Source organism: Miniopterus schreibersii (genome assembly GCF_964146895.1).
Source record: "Miniopterus schreibersii genome assembly, chromosome: 6".
NCBI classification, from domain to species: Eukaryota; Metazoa; Chordata; class Mammalia; order Chiroptera; family Miniopteridae; genus Miniopterus; species Miniopterus schreibersii.
Genome location: NC_138107.1, coordinates 70,351,225 through 70,367,335, shown reverse-complemented (window position 1 = coordinate 70,367,335; position 16,111 = coordinate 70,351,225). Strand labels below are relative to the sequence as shown.

Genomic DNA, 16,111 nt, shown 5'->3' with positions numbered 1-16,111 from the left:
AAAGGTCTATTATAAAGACATAAATTATCTCCAATTTAATCTATAAATGCAATGCATGCTCAATAAGATTAAAAATGACAATTGACAAGTTGATTTTAAACTTCATGTAAACATAAAATATATTTTAAAAGTGAGCATTGCTTTTTAAAAATATATATTATTTTAAAAACCCACAGTAAATAAAATAATGGGATATTAGCAAAGAAGTGGTCAAGTGGTCAGAACAGAATATATACAAACAGAGCCATGACTAAAAGATAAATTGTTAGATAAGGTAGAGGAAATCTGAGCCCAGTGAGGAAAGGACGGAACTATCTATGCCAACCATGTGGGTGGCAGGAATGGTGGAGATAGCCTCCCTTAGCCCAATGAAAAAAATGATTAGGTAATTCACAGACATTGTAATACAAATGGGAAAAAGAAAGTTATATAGTAGCCTTAATACATGCACAAAAATAAACGTTGGATGTCAAAGAACTTTATACAAATTATTTCAAAAATAGGAAATTAATAGGAGAAAATGAAAATGTAAATTGGTACTGCCTTTCTGAAGATAATTTGATAATAGTTTTAAAATTCAAATGTGCGTATCCCTAAACCCAGCAATCTGCTTTTTTGGTATCTTCTTAGAGAAGTGTGAACAAAAAGTATGTTTCAAGAGTTTAATGATAATTTTGTTGTAATATTGAAAAATGATAATACCCTAAGGGCCCATCAACAGGAATTCCCTATAACAAATAAAAAGAATGAGGGGATATCTGTATGGACAGATAGATCTCAAAATACAGACTTTAAAGAAAAATACATGCCACATATCATTCAAGTTGTTTTAAAAAGAAATTAAGAACAAATTAGATCAGTAATATAAAGAAAGATATACACCTGTGAATAGAGAAAAATATATACTGGTTTCTGCCTCTTTTTCCTGACACATAGCTTCTAAATCCCCTGGAATTTCCTGGGTGATAGGAGTGAGTCTCTTTTGTTCCAATGAAGCAACTCTTGGTGGGCTCCCAGATAGCTCCAGGATGGGGACTGGTCACCAGAAAGACCAAACCATGATTAGAAGCTTGGTACTTTCAGCACCATCTCACCCCATCTTCCAGAAGGGGAGAGAGCCTACATGATGAAGCCTCCATAAAAATCCCAAAAGTACAGGTTGGGAGAGTTTCCAGGATGGTGAACACAGCCACACACTGGGAGTGTGGCACACCCTGCCCCATGGGGACAGAAACTCCTAGACTTGGGACTCTTCTGAACCGCACCCTGTCTATCTCTTCATCTGGCTTTTCATCTGTATCCTCTACTGTGTCTTTTTAATAGACCAGTAAACATAAGTAAATGTTTCCCAGAGTTCTATGAGCCGTTCTAGGAAATCACCAAACCAAAAGAAGAAGTCATGAGAATCCTAATTTATAGCCAGTCAGTCAGAAGCACTGGTGGGACTGGAGTCTGAAGCAGAGAAAGGCAGTTTTGTGGGAACAAGCTCTCAACCTGTGGGATCTGCACTGACTCTGGTCAGTATCAGAATTAAACTGAATTGCAGGATACCCAACTGGTGTCACAGAATTGCTTTGTGTGGGAAAACCCCCACATTTTTGGAGGTGAATACGTGGTCTGTGAGTAGAGGAGAACATAGAGTTTTTTCTAGACAACATGAAACTGGGAAAAGAACTGGAACATTGAAAAAAAGGAGCCAATATTACCCCTATTTGGCTCTTTTACAAAAGGTTTAATGTGAATTCTCCCAAAATTAACTAAAAGTGCAGGGCAATACCAAACAAAATCCCACTTGTTTTCTTTTTAGAATCTGACAATTGATCAGCTAGAAAAAAATGTTGAAAATGTTGCTAAATACATTTTTGTAAAAGAGTAATGAGGAAAAACTTGTTTACTGGACCTCTGAATGTACTAAAGTTAAAACAATTAAGACGGTGTGATACCTGTTCAGAAAAAGGCTGGTAGATCAAAGGAATAGAACAGAGAGTCTGGAAATAGATCTGTGCATATTAGTTTTACCTTTTTCTTTTCAAGTAGCACTTTAAGCTTAATTTGCTTAAGCAAAACAAAAAAATGCATCAAGGAAACAAAAGATGTAAAAACCAGTCTATATACACATGATCATAGCAGCGTTATTTACAATAGCCAAAAGGTGGAAGCAGTCCAGCTGGCATGGCTCAGTGGTTGAGCATCAACCTATGATGCCAGAGATCGAGGTTCAATTCCCGGTCAGGGCACATGCCTGGGTTGCGGGATCAATCCCCAGTAGGGGGCGTGCAGGAGGCAGCTGATCAATGACTCTCTCATTGATGTTTCTATCTCTCTTTCCCTCCCCTTTCCTCTCTCTGAAATCAATAAAAACATATTAAAAAAAAACAAAAGGTGGGAGCAACCCAAGTGTTCATCAATAAGATAAATGCTTAAATAAAACTTGATATATACAGACAAAGGAATATTACTCAGCCTTAAAAGGAAGGCAGTTCTGACATATGCTACAAAACAGACGAACCCTTAAGACATTATGCTAAGTAAAATAAGCCACATAGAGAAAGACAAATAAATACCGTATGATTCCACTTATATGAGGTACCTAGAATAGTCAAATTCATACAGACAGAAAGTAGAATGGTGGTTACCAGGGGTTGGGAGGGAGGGGGAATGGGAATTGTTCAATGGGTATGGAGTTTCAGTTTGGGAAGATGAAAAAGTTCTGGAGGTGGATAGTAGTGATGATTGCACAACAGTGTGAATATACTTAATGTCATAAGCTATACACTTAAAAATGGTTAAAATGGTAAATTTTATGTTATGTATATTTTTCAATAGTAAAAAGAACCCACAGGAAAAAATACAGATGTATCTGTGATTACTGAAAAATCAGAATCAAGAAATCCAACATAGGTCTGTCTTTCTGGGTCTTTTCATTACATTTCTCTGCATAGTTGTTTTATTTATCTTTACTACAAAACACATTTCCCACATGGTGGAAAGCTCAGATGTCAATCAAAGCTTCAAATTCTTTCTGATTCCAAGACGAAAAATCCCAGGAAAGGACTCACTAACTCAACTCTAATCAGGTACTCATACTTGAACCAATTAAATATGGCTTAAAGGATTGAGTCACAGTGAAGTGCATATACCTGATAAAAACAATACACTAATTTTCTTTTGGCCATCAAATTAGCAAATAATAAAAAGGTAGCTAATGTTAGACTGATAAAAGCGTAGAAAAACTGATCTTCCACTCTAACCATATAGAATATTTTGCATCAGACCAATTCTTGTACCAAAAACATCTACATAAGATTGATAAAATGTATGTGAAAACAGCCTGAAGGTGTCACAGTGCAGAAATCTGAGGTAAGCAGAAAGTTCTGATCTATCTAGAGTTTTTCCCACTCCTGTGGAGAGGATGAGGCAAAAACTGGAGTTCAGAGCTGCTGAGGAAAATAGAATTTAAGTATCCAAGACTCCTGGAAAAAGAAAAAATCAGAGAAGTCAGAAGGTAATGAGTGGTAGAGGACCTGCACTATTTGTTCTCAAGCATGTGATTTTCACAAAAGGGTAGATAAGTTAACCAATCAAACAGGATAGGCCCGAAAAGCAGGCATCTAAGGTCATCTGATTTAAAACAAAGACACCATAGTAGCACTTTTCAATACATGGTGCAGTCAATTGGCCACCATTATATAGGGGAAATATGAGAGTTGACTGCTTTTTTACATCACATAAAATCAATGTATAATGGATTACAGACCTGATGAAGAAAGGTGAAACAATAAGGTTTCTAGTAAAAACATAGAGGATGCCTTCGTAGCCTACATAGGCCAAGATTTCTTAAGCAAGACACAAAAGGCACCAATTTTGAGGAAAAAGTTGAAAAGGTAGAATTCATTAAAACTAAGAACTTGTTTTTTAATGACATAATTAAGAGAAAAATATCCCCAACTTTTTATATTAAGATATACAGATATACACACACACATATCAAGGGACACATACCCAGAAAAAGAAAGAACTCTGACTAAAATAATAGAAAAAGACAACCTAATTTAAAAATTGGCATAAGACTTAAAAAGATACTTTAGAAAAGAAGATACCCCAATAACTGATAATCATATGAAAAGGTAACTAAACTTTATTAGTTATCAGAAAAATATAATTTAAAACCATAATGATATACCACTATACACCCATCGGAATGACCAAAAATTTTAAAATAAATAATACCAAGAATTGACCAGTATGTACAACTTGTGCTAGCTTACATTGCTGTCATTGTAATATAATTTGGCACAATTTGGAAAACTTTTAAAGCTGAATCACATCCAACCTTATGAACTAACAATTCTACTCTGAGATAAATGTCCAACAAAAATATGTGTGTATATAGTTTATGTGTTTGACTGTTTTATGTGTTTGTTACAAAAAACATGACTATGATTCTTCTACATGCCTTTTACTGTATGTGTACAGTGTCCATCAATGGATAATTTACAATATATTTCTAGAATAGAATGCCATACAGATAAATGAACTATTGATATCTGCAACAACATGGGTGGTCATAATCACCTAAGACAAACATAATGTTGAGTGAAAGAAGCCAAACATAAAAGAGCACAAAAGTAATCTATGGTGATAGAAGCAGGAGAGTGCTTAAACTGTGGGTGGGAAGAGTAAATAAAGACTGGGTGGAGACTCCAGGGAGACTTCTAGAATGGAAATGTACTGTCTTGATCTAGTTACACATACTGGTTCACTTTTTTGAGTCAATACTTATAATGTGCATGAACTTTTCTGTATGAATGTCATACTTCTATTGAAAAATTTAATTTAAAGAGTGTGGGAAAACAAATATTCATTAATCACTGGTGAAGGGAGAATAACTTGGGAGAACCTTTTTGGAGGGCAATTTGGTAACATTTACCAACTCAATAATTTCATTTCTAGGAGCCTATCATAAGGACATATTCAGTAGTAACAAAGAAAATAAAGAGAATAATAAATAATAACTTTTTGAAGCATTTATGTGTCATGTACTATTTTAGACAATTTAAATGTATTAGTGGCCAGGCCAGACGTGGCTCAGCGGTTGAGCATCGACCTAGGATCCAGGAGATCAGGGTTCGGTTCCCGGTCAGGGCACATGCCCGGGTTGCGGGCTCGATCAATGACTCTCTCATCATTGATGTTTCTATCTCTCTCTCTCCCCCTCCCTTCCTCTCTCTGAAATCAATAAAGATATGTTTAAATGTATTAGTGAATTTATTTGGAATTAATAAATAAATGCACTAATTACCAACTAATGATGTTTTCCCATTGTATAGAGGCATAAGTAGCAGCATTATTTGTAATAGTAAAAATCAGAAACATAAATAATCCCCAATAATGAAATAAATATTGGTTCATTCACACAATAAAATAAATGACGTAAATATATATGAAAATAAGCTCATAATTTATTAGCAAAATAAAAAACAAGTAATTACTTTAGAGCTGATTTTGCTTTAAAAACTAAAGATAAACACACACACACACACACACACTTAGAAATATACCAGAAAGGACACAAATTAACGTGCTAAGTTTCGTTTTCTCTGGCAAGTGGAACTGTGAGAAGAACTTGTGCTTTGAGGTATGTATGATATTTATGTTTTACAGCATGTTTTACAATGAGCATGTATGCATTATGCTCATGATTGGAAAAAGCCATTCCCTATCAAAAGTAGTAATAATAATAATACATCTTAATTTGCCTATTCTTGAGCTCAGTCAAAACTCAAAGCAACATGGAACAAATCCAGGAAATAGCTTATCTTAAAATACATCTAATAAGGATTAAATAGAATATATCTCAATGACTCCTGTATCTAAATCCCTTCACTTGTTTTTTCAGCCAAATCTTAAAAGTGATCTGAAAATCCTTTTTCTCTTAATACCAGCCAAGTCCCCCAAATGCGCATGGTGATGAATATTTTTATATCCCCTTTATGAGAAAACTACGTCTATATTTCTTACCTCTTTGTTTTGGTAATACTGAATGGAAACTTTAATTCACAAGGTCTAAAAGTAGGCTTTGCGAAACAACGCAAGTGTAAAAGCCATTAGTGGCAGCAGCACTTGCTAACTACTGACATCTGACTGTGTGATAGATCAAGTTTAGCAGCTTTGGGGTATCTGATTCTAAAAATGAAGGTATATGGAACAAGGATAAGAAGTTCTTGGCACCTTGGTCAACAGAACTTCTTCTGACAGAACTGTTGTTTTTCAGACTTACCTAAGTAAAAGGAATGTTTTGAAAAGTTGGATTTCAAAATAAGCGGCCAAGCTTGCAGGACATAAACACTGTATTTATATGAACACAAAGAATTTAGGGAAATCCATAGCCAGGAGAAATCTGTTTTAAACCAAAATGTTAAAAATCTCTCTTCATTATGGCCTGCTGATTAAACAATTCATCAAGAGGACAGATTGCAAGCCCTTTAGTATTCACGCCTAAAAGGTCAGAAAACTTTGGCAAGAAGGAGAAGAAAAAGAACCAGAAAAAAAGAAAGAAATGAAAACAAACAAGGGACTTGAAGGAACTGTGAGCATCCAGACCCTGGCATTAGATTTGGCAACAGGTGAATTTTCTTTGGAGGGTATTAATTTTGTAAGTCAAAGTATTAAAATCCAACTTCCCGTTTCAGGTCTGGAAGGCATAATGCACAGGTCTCTTGCTCCAGCTCTCCCTAGGGGCTGTATTTTATCCAACTAGTCCCACTCCCTTCACTGGCTCATATTTTAAGTGCAAAAATCAACTGGCCAAGACCATTCATTGAGTCTTGCCACATACTGTGCGGAAGTCTATGTCAAGGTTAATCTGGCCTTCCCGGATAAGTATACATGGCTCTCTAAAGGCACAAAACTATGGTTCCCAAAAATGTCTCATGAGACTTTTAGATCTCAGAGAAATGTTCAATTCTCTTTTGCCATACAATTCAGTTAGAAACAGACTAATTGCCATTCATTTACGACAGCTATTCACCACACTTTATTTCCATCCTACTCTTTCAAGATGTGTGACTCCAACAATCCTTTGACCACAACAGAATCAATCCATCATGTTTCCTTAACATATACGGTGTCCCCCCAAAAATGTATACACACACTTTGAATAATTATAAAGGCAGTGTTTATTAAAATACATTTCATTTTCAAAATTGAGCTATCAGCTGTTAAAGTGTGTATACATTTTGGGGGGACACCCTGTATATATTCTCCCACTCTCTCTCTTAAAGGATTGTTTCTTTCTTTTTAAACCTCAATTCTTCCTCTGTTCTCTGCCATCAGTCCCATTACAAGAGATGAGCTGTCTCCGACCCTTCCACTTGTGCCCAGCCCTTACCCCTTCTCACCCAAGTCTCTTCTCTGTCTCCTGCACTGCCCATTTTTCCTATCATCCTCACAATTATTCAAAAACAAACATGCTAGTCCTTTCGTCTTTCAAAGCTCTCTCTTAATAGCTCTTACCTCTCCAGCTACTGCCTTATTTCTCTTCTCTCTGTCACAAAATTCTCCTGAGTGTTTTTATACTTACTGCTTCCAAATCACCCCTCCCATTCTCTTAATCTTATTTCGAGGAAGCCCCCCTCCCGCACCTCTCCGCAGAAGCTGCTTGGGTCAAGAGCACCAAAACCCTTCACACTGCTTAAGCTGATGGTTATTCCTCAATCCTCATTTAATTGGTCAGTTTTCAACATTTGACACAATCACTGCTTCCTCCTGGAAACATTTTTCTCACCAGATTTTTTTCCTGCTTAATTGTTCATTTCTCACTCTCCTTTTCTGGCTCCATCGCCCTCCCAACTAGCAGTTCCCTAGGACTCTGTCCTTGTGTTACCAGACAAGGGACCTGGCCCTGAGCGAGTCTGCCTAGGGCCGGCCAGCAGGAAAAATTTCACAGCACGAGTCCAGGTGATTTTGCGAGTATGTTTATTAAAGCTGGGAACAGTGAAATAAGGAAGGGCTTAGCATAAGAGAAGCAACAGGAGAGCCTAGGCAGGGCTGCTCTGGCTCACTGGGAAGTCAGCAGAAAAGGGACCCTGGAGACAGGTTAGCCCCGGACTAGCTGCTGCCGCCATTGCTCCCCTGGTTGCAAGTCTAGGGGTCCCTTAGAGTTTAGGCGATGCACGCCTGTGGGGGAGGGGAGGGGGAAGGGAATGGTATACGTGTGCTCTCCTGGAGGGAGAGCTAGTGCTGGGTCCTTTGTCTTGAGTCTTCTCTCTCTCTCTCTCTCTCTCTCTCTCTCTCTCTCTCTCTCTCTCGGGCAGGAATCTTAGGAAAGGTCTCAGGGGAGGGTTTCAGCAGAATATTCATCAGTTTTCCAGGTGTGTTTTTTCAGAGGGGTCATCAGTCAGGCAGCTGGTCCTGGCATTTCTGACCTGATTTTGCTGCTTTTCTGGGCCTGGAGTTGAATACAACTTGAGGCCTAGCTGTTATCTCTAGGGAGGTGACCTTCCGTACCTGGCTGTAAATTGCTCGGCCAGTTCCTTCAGCTATCTGTCTCAGTTTCCCCATTCCACTTGTCCTGGCTCCCTGACCTGTTCACTTGCTCTTCTTCTCTGTGTTTACTCACTCTCTAGGTAATAGGTAATCTCATCCAGGCTTATAGCTCATCTATTTACATATCATCTATTTACTGAGCTTTCCCAGATTTATATTCCCTGCCCCCTGCCCTGACCCATTCAACTGCAGGCTTGACACCTCCAGGAGGATATCTAACAGGCATCACACACGTAACTGTGACAGACTGAGCTCCTCCCTACCCTGCTGAAAGCGTCCCCCACCCCCCACATGGGTTCTTCCACCCCAGTATGGCAACCCCATCTATCTACTGGCTCAGGCCAATAAGCCCTGAAGTCTTCCTTGGCTCCTTTCTCACTGTTCTCCCCAGCCCCCAATGTTGAATCCATCAGAGAGCCCTATTGTTCTAGCTCCAAAATATATACAATAATTAGCAGTATTAACCACATCCCCTGCAATTTACCCTGGTCCACACCACTACTGCTTTCATTTGGCTTTTTACAGCAGATACCTAACTGGTCTTCCTGCCTCCACGCTTGTCCCTTCACTCACTCTATTCTCAACACAGCTGACACACTGAACTTTTAAAACATGTTGGGTCATGTTGCTTCTCTGCTCAAAAGCTTGAATTGGCTCTTTATGCCACTCAAAGTAAATGGCAAAATCCTTACTGTGATCTCAAGAGCACCCTGTCATGCCCACTTCAACATCCAGGTTTCCTCTCTGACCTCTCCTGCTGCATGACCTGTCCCTGACTCTGCTCTAGTCACGATGACCTACTTATTGTTTCTGGAACAAGCCAGGCTCACTCTCGCCTCAGGGTCTTTGCACTTGCTATTATCTCTTTCAAGGATATACTTTTGATCTAAGATAGAAACATGGCTCACCACCTCACCTCCTTCAAGTCTTCATTCAGTAAGATTTCCCCCAAATCCTTCAGTTACAACCCTCCACATTCTTTTCTCTCCTCTTCTCAGCTGTTCTCTTCATCTATCAACACATAATGTTTTTTATGTTTTATATGCAATGTTAAGTTCTGTGGAGACAGGGATATTTGTCCATTTTTTTCATTGCCATATCCCCAGAACCTGAACTAGTGTCTGGAACACAGCTAGTGTTTAATAAATGAACTGAAGGAGTAGATTCTGTCAGCTTACTGCCAGGAGATGTGTTAGTGTAATATAGGTATCTATGATGAGCAAGAAAGATGATTTTGTTTTCTACTTGAAAGTAAGAGAAAGTAGATAAGGCAGAAATAGAAAGATGTGGGAACAGAGGGGATGGGCTAATGAGAAAGGTGAAGTAGGACGGACTGTTAAGATATTCAGAGCTGTAGACGTTTCTCCACATCATGCAGGTAGTATCCATTTGTAGCTCCTGAACACCTGAGCCTTGAAGTTCCTAGACAGGTATGGCCTATCTCCATGGTGCCAAACTACACTCCAACGCTGGAGTCTCTTGGACCACAGCTGAGTTTCCAGGGCGGAGGATCCAAGTGACAGGAGAAGCCCTAGACCAGGGCCTGGAAAGGGCTTGGGCAAGGCTATGGCCTATGAAGGAACCCAGGCCCAGGTGCTCACAAAAGACAGAGATGGAGCCCAGCTCCTGATTCCTTACAACTCCCAATGGCACTAGGTAGAGAGAGGTTTGCTTATGAACTAATGATGTGCTATATATGTCACTTCACTGCTCTTGAACCTGCAGTTGTAAAATGGGAATGAAAAAAGGACGTATCTCATAGAGTTATAAGAATTAAATGAGATGATATAGGTATAGGACACAGCACAGTGCCTGGCACATAGTAAGCACTCCATACATGGTAGCTTTTTAAAAATTATTTCAGTGCCTCATATATATAATATCTAAGATTCTAAGAGAAAATTCTTTAATTTCATCTACCCTTTCAAGCATCCAAAAATTTAAAAACCAACAAAAACCTCCTCCATTATCTGAATGACTTGGTTATGAACTCATGTAAAGAATGCTCTGAAAATAATTTTGAATACAATGAGACACTTCAAAGACTTTTAATAAAAAGCCTTCAAAAGATTTCCCTAGACTGTGTAGCAGAGGTAAATAAGAAATTTTCCCTCTACATTATGGTCATTACCAAATAACCTAACTCGCTAAAAGAATAAATTCTGGAGATTGCCTTAGGTGGCCTGAAATAAGTTTGTTGAACAAAAGTCATATCATTTTAGCAGGAAATTAATTCTCAGTATTCAGTCAACTAAGAGAAGATGATAATCTTTCAGCTGCTGTACTGTCAGGTAAGTATGTGTACATGGGGAGGGGTGGGCATCCAGGGCAGTGGTAGAGGTCAAGGCACTCAGAAGGCTCAGGGCAGTGGCTAATTACCAGTCAACATGGGGATACTAAGTACTTTACCAACCTGACTGGCTATTCTAGTACCTACCAACTGAATATCAGTCCTGCTTATCTTGCCTTGTATCCCACAGGGAATGGCTGAGAGCAAAAGGAAGTGAATTTAGAACTCTCAGAACTCAGCTCTCATTTGCAACCTAGTGCTGACCTTCCCTTTGCTCTTTCCTTTTTTAAAAATGCATTTACTTATTAATTTATTATTAAATTTATTGGGGTGACATTGGTTAATAAGATCATACAGGTTTTAAGTCTATGTTTTTATGACACAAGATCTGTACATTGGACAGTGTGCCCACCACCCAAAGTCAAATCATCTTCTGTCACCATATATTAGGCTCCCATCACTCCAAACCACATCCCCCTTCCCTCTGGCAACCACCACACTGCTTTATGTGTCCACAAGTTTCAGTTTTATATCCCACATATGAGTGAAATCATATGGTTCTTAGCTTTTTCTGCTTGACTTATTTCATTTAGCATAATATTCTCAAGGTCCACACATGTTGTCGCAAATGGCAGCATTTCACTTTTTCTTATGGCTGAGTAGTTCCTTTGCTCTTACTAGAAGATCCTTACATTATAAAGCCTATGAACCCCATTCCCATTGCTATAAAAGTATAAGAATTTTGAAAAATAAGTAGGTTGAAATTATTACTCTCAAGTATTCATACACAAAGCACGTTCTTTGTGAGTTATACTTGTTAGATTATTAACCTGAGATGAAAGACTTTCTGCATTTAGCAGGTGTCGAATTTTCCCTACACTACATAGGCAGACAGTCCAGTGAGAATAGTTACATTTTACTGGTTTCAAAAATAAAACCAAAGGGATGGCTTCTGTCAAGCAAATGGGTGGACATTTACATTCCCAGGGGCTCAGTTTCTTCTCTGAAAAGTGGAGTGGGACTAGGCCATTTCTGAAGAAGTAATACTTTGAGATTCTCTCTTGAAAACAATATCCTTCATTAGCAGTGAGTCACGGGGACTTCCAGGTCTGGAATTCCCATGACAACATCTGCTTGACTATCTGAGCTGACAGGAAACTTACTATCTCCTGAGGCCGTCCAAACTTCCAAAAGTTATTTCCATCAGAAGGTCCTTCTTTCTATTAAGCTGACATCGCTCTAAAATTTTCACATATAGATCATGAAAACTGAATATTTTATGTAATTTCACTACTCTCTGTATCAAGGTTACTTGATATATTGAATTGAATGACTTCCTTATCAAGCCTTAAAGTAAGATTATATACGTATTATAACCAATATATATTAATATAGCTGAAGAGCAGGAAGTTATTTCTTGAGTCAGGCAGTTTTGACCTACAGCCTATATACTTACATGCTCTCCTTTCCACATTGGGCTTCAATCCAACACACATAACAACAATCACTGAGATGTTCTGAAGCATACTCAGGTTTACTACAATACAAATTATCCTTACGAATACCTGCACTTTCATGTGGATTTTGTATAGATATCTTTAAAAATAGGTAAGTAAAAGGTATATGGCCTATGCATATATCATAAAGGGTGATATTCAAATATTTAAAAAGCGCTGTAAGATGGGCACAAACATAACATTACCACAAGAACTTAGTAATAATATCTTTGAAACTTTATCACATTAAAAATGTGTGAGAGGTCTTACAAACCAGGCTTTAAGCTACTGAGTTCTATTCAGTTAATATTCTGTAAAATAATAACACATTCATTTTTGTTTACTTTTATTTGCCACAGTTATGGGCATCCACAACGCTCCTATAAATGTTGGAATACAAATTCATCTTCATTTTAATCATAAATGAATAATTTTTTAGGAGTTTGGATTTGTCTGATTCCTCTATACTTTCAAATCAATATTAGATTATAATTTCTTATAAAGTCAGAAGTAGCAGAACAATGCATTGACTATTTTGATTTCAGGAAAGTACAAACAGAGCACAGCAATATGCAGAGTTAAGAATTAATTACCTTTTAAGAAATTATTCATAAAGTGAGGAGTCGTAGTTGTATTCACAAAGTGTACTAGGAACAGACCTCAGAACTTCTGTGTTTCAGAATAACCTTGATATACAAGTAGATGAAGAAACTCAAGTCTTTTATGAGCGCGTACCAGGCAAAAGGTACTATCCTAAACAAAGCAGCAAAATAAACTTTGCTATGAACATTGTGTTTCACTTCCCTCAATTGTAAAATGGAAGTAAAACCACCAAGCCCTTGTGCCTGAGAAGGTGTTTGTAGCCAGCAGAGGAGAAAAACCATGTGGAAGAATATTGAAGCCCCTAGAAGGTACCATACAGGCAGTGAGGTGTTAGAGTAGCTGCAATTACTGTTGCTCTCCATATAAGTGAAATTCTTATTTCAATATTAATCTAAGTGTCTGAATCTCATTTTAAAAAACAAAAACAAAAAAACAAAACAATTCAAGCTAGAATTTTCTTGAGGACAAACTTTCTCAAGACATTTTAGAACTCCCTGCTTATTTTACTTTTAGCCAAAAAGTGCTGCAAAACAGCCACTCTCGTCATTCTTTCACACCTCTATTTCCAATCCTGGCCAGACTCTCAAAAACGAAAAAGATGTGTTAAGATAGTCAGGGGAAAAGTTCAGTGGGTGCTACTGAATCTCTGAAACAAACTTTGGAACAAAAGTGGTGGTAGTTATTTTTCAGTAGTCAATCTGCCCTAATTTTTAAACTTTAAAAAATTACACATTTTAATCACCTACCAGGTTTCCTTATATTTGTAACCCTAGTTCCCAGGACTGAAATCCTCCATCTGCCTAAGGCAATGGAATGTAAGGATCATTCAAACCCTGGTAGACTTGAAAACAAGTTCAAAACTACATATCTAATATTTAGTGACTTTAGTAATAGAAGCACTTGATAATAGTTTTATTTATTTTCTCTACCACCTACTCTAATAAAGAACTCACAAGAGACTCAGGAAAGGATGGAAAGGGAGTAAGGACCGTCCTGTTCTACTAGAATAATCTCACTGTTCAATGACTTCGCTCTAGTTTGCACTAAGGTCATGGAGTAGTGAAGGAGTGCATGTCAACCTTCTTCAGCTAAAGAGAAGGGTTTTAAAGATAGACAAAGGGTAGGATGGGACATAACACTAGGATGACACAGAATTCTTGTTTGTTTTAATTTATTGCTGAGAATATTACAGATGTCCCCCACTTCGCCCCCGTTGCCCCCTCCACCCACCTCCCACCGCGCCCCAGGCCCCCGCCTGTCTGCTTTCTGTGCCCATGGGCTGTTCATATAAGCTTATAAATTCTTTGGTTAATCTCTTCCTGCCCTCCTCCGGCCTTCCCTCTGAGATCTGTCAGTCTGTTTCATGCTTCCACGTCTGTGGTCCTATCTTGTTTGTCAATTTATTTTGCTTTTTAGATTCCATATATAAGTGCGATCATGTGATATTTTTGATGGTGAAAAATCCCCACAAACAAAATGGAAACTAATATTTAGGTAGATTAATTTTAGATGTTTTGTAGATGTCATTCTTTTAAGGGCCATCAGAAATCAGTAAGTTATTTAAAGGGAAAGGTGAGAAGGGCTGAGGGGGACTCAATCGCCACAATTTCCAGGAAACATAAAGCACGATCTACCCTAGGCCACCTCCAAGCATATAATTAAAAGAAGAAAGCGTTAATGCTTTGCTAGTCATAGCAGCCAGGACTCCTGTGCTTTATTTTTTTACCTAAAAGAGGAAAAACAACAACAGTGAAACTAAAACCACCAAGTTCAATTCCATGCGCCAAATCCTAAAAATAGGTCAGACTCAGCTTTCTTACGGAAAGAAGCACAAAGTAAGAAAGAAAAAAAGAAAAAGACAGAAGATCCGAACTGCTTTTCAAAGTCGTCTGAATTTAATGCCAAGTCCACAAGGCTGCCTGGTCCTTAGGCACCTCCTGTGAACTGTGTGAGCTTTAGACAGTCACCAGTGACTAAGTTCATGATGCTGGGATGTGACAGAAAAACAAAAGTGATTAAAAAGCATACATGCTAAGTTCTTCAGCTTGTTTAAGCATACATTTCTATTATTACAGAGATTTATGTTGAAGTAGGTTTCCTAATGGACCAACTCAGACATAACTTTCTTAAAGATGCTACACTACTGAGATCAAGAGAGGAGATCAAGTTTCATGTCCTACATGCATTTGCCTTCTCGATTCACCTTTCAGCAAATATTTATTATCTACAACCATGCCACGTGCTATGCTGAATACAAAGGTAAATAAGAGAATCTGCATGCATTAGTGGAAAGAGCTTAAAATGGTTTATGTAGCATGCCTATCACAGAATAAGTCCTCAGTCCTTGTTAGCTACTGCAGTGATGGCAGCACCAATGAAGACTCTTCTGCATATAAAACATGCCAAAGCTTCTATGTTTTCATTTCTCACAAATATATTGTGCTATTAATTTCATTTTTAATAACAACCAGCCTTCTTCCTGCCAGGGGAAGAGGGTCAGGCAAATGTATACAAGCACGTGATCCAACGTGGAAAGTGATTAGAGAAGTAAAAAGTATTACGGTGGCTCCAAATAAGGTGTGGGAGTCAGGAAGGCTGCCCTCTCACGGGAGATCACACTGGATCTGGGTTTTGAAAGATGGGGCACAGTTCAATAAGAGGGTTCAGCTACATTACAGAACACACAAAGGGAGCTGTCAGGCAATACAGCGGCTAGTCTCGCATGCTAGGCTAAGAGCTTAAATTTTAGATTTTATTCACCAAGGAAGATGAAGCCAGTAAAAGTATTTGAAGAGAGGAGTAAAATATACATATACATGATTACACACATGCATCCATATATATGTGTGTATATGTACATCTATCTATCGACCCGTCATCCATCCATCCATCCATTCATCCGTCTCAGAGAGTAACACCACACTACTCTAAAATACTTCCTTCCTTCCTGGTCAGTAATGTATCTTACATTGTGGGGAGATGGTGGTCTGGCTGCACAGGGCAAGCTGGAAGAGCTGGGGTGCACACTGGCTCTCTGAGGTCAGGCACTGTGGTCCACTGGAGCACAGGCCTCGGGGAGAGGCTAGGGGACAACCTGGACCCTGTAGCATCTGAAGGAGACTTCAGCTCAGGAGGCCTGTACACACCATTAGGACAGGCTGGAGGCCCTGCCTTG

General features: G+C 38.5%; 1 long non-coding RNA gene across 2 annotated transcripts in view; it reads right to left on the bottom strand.

Moving 5' to 3' along the window:
• LOC308558449 overlaps nt 1–16,111 on the bottom strand; it is a 137,016-nt gene that overhangs the window by 86,706 nt on the left and 34,199 nt on the right. The gene's annotated exons all lie outside the window — the stretch shown is intronic.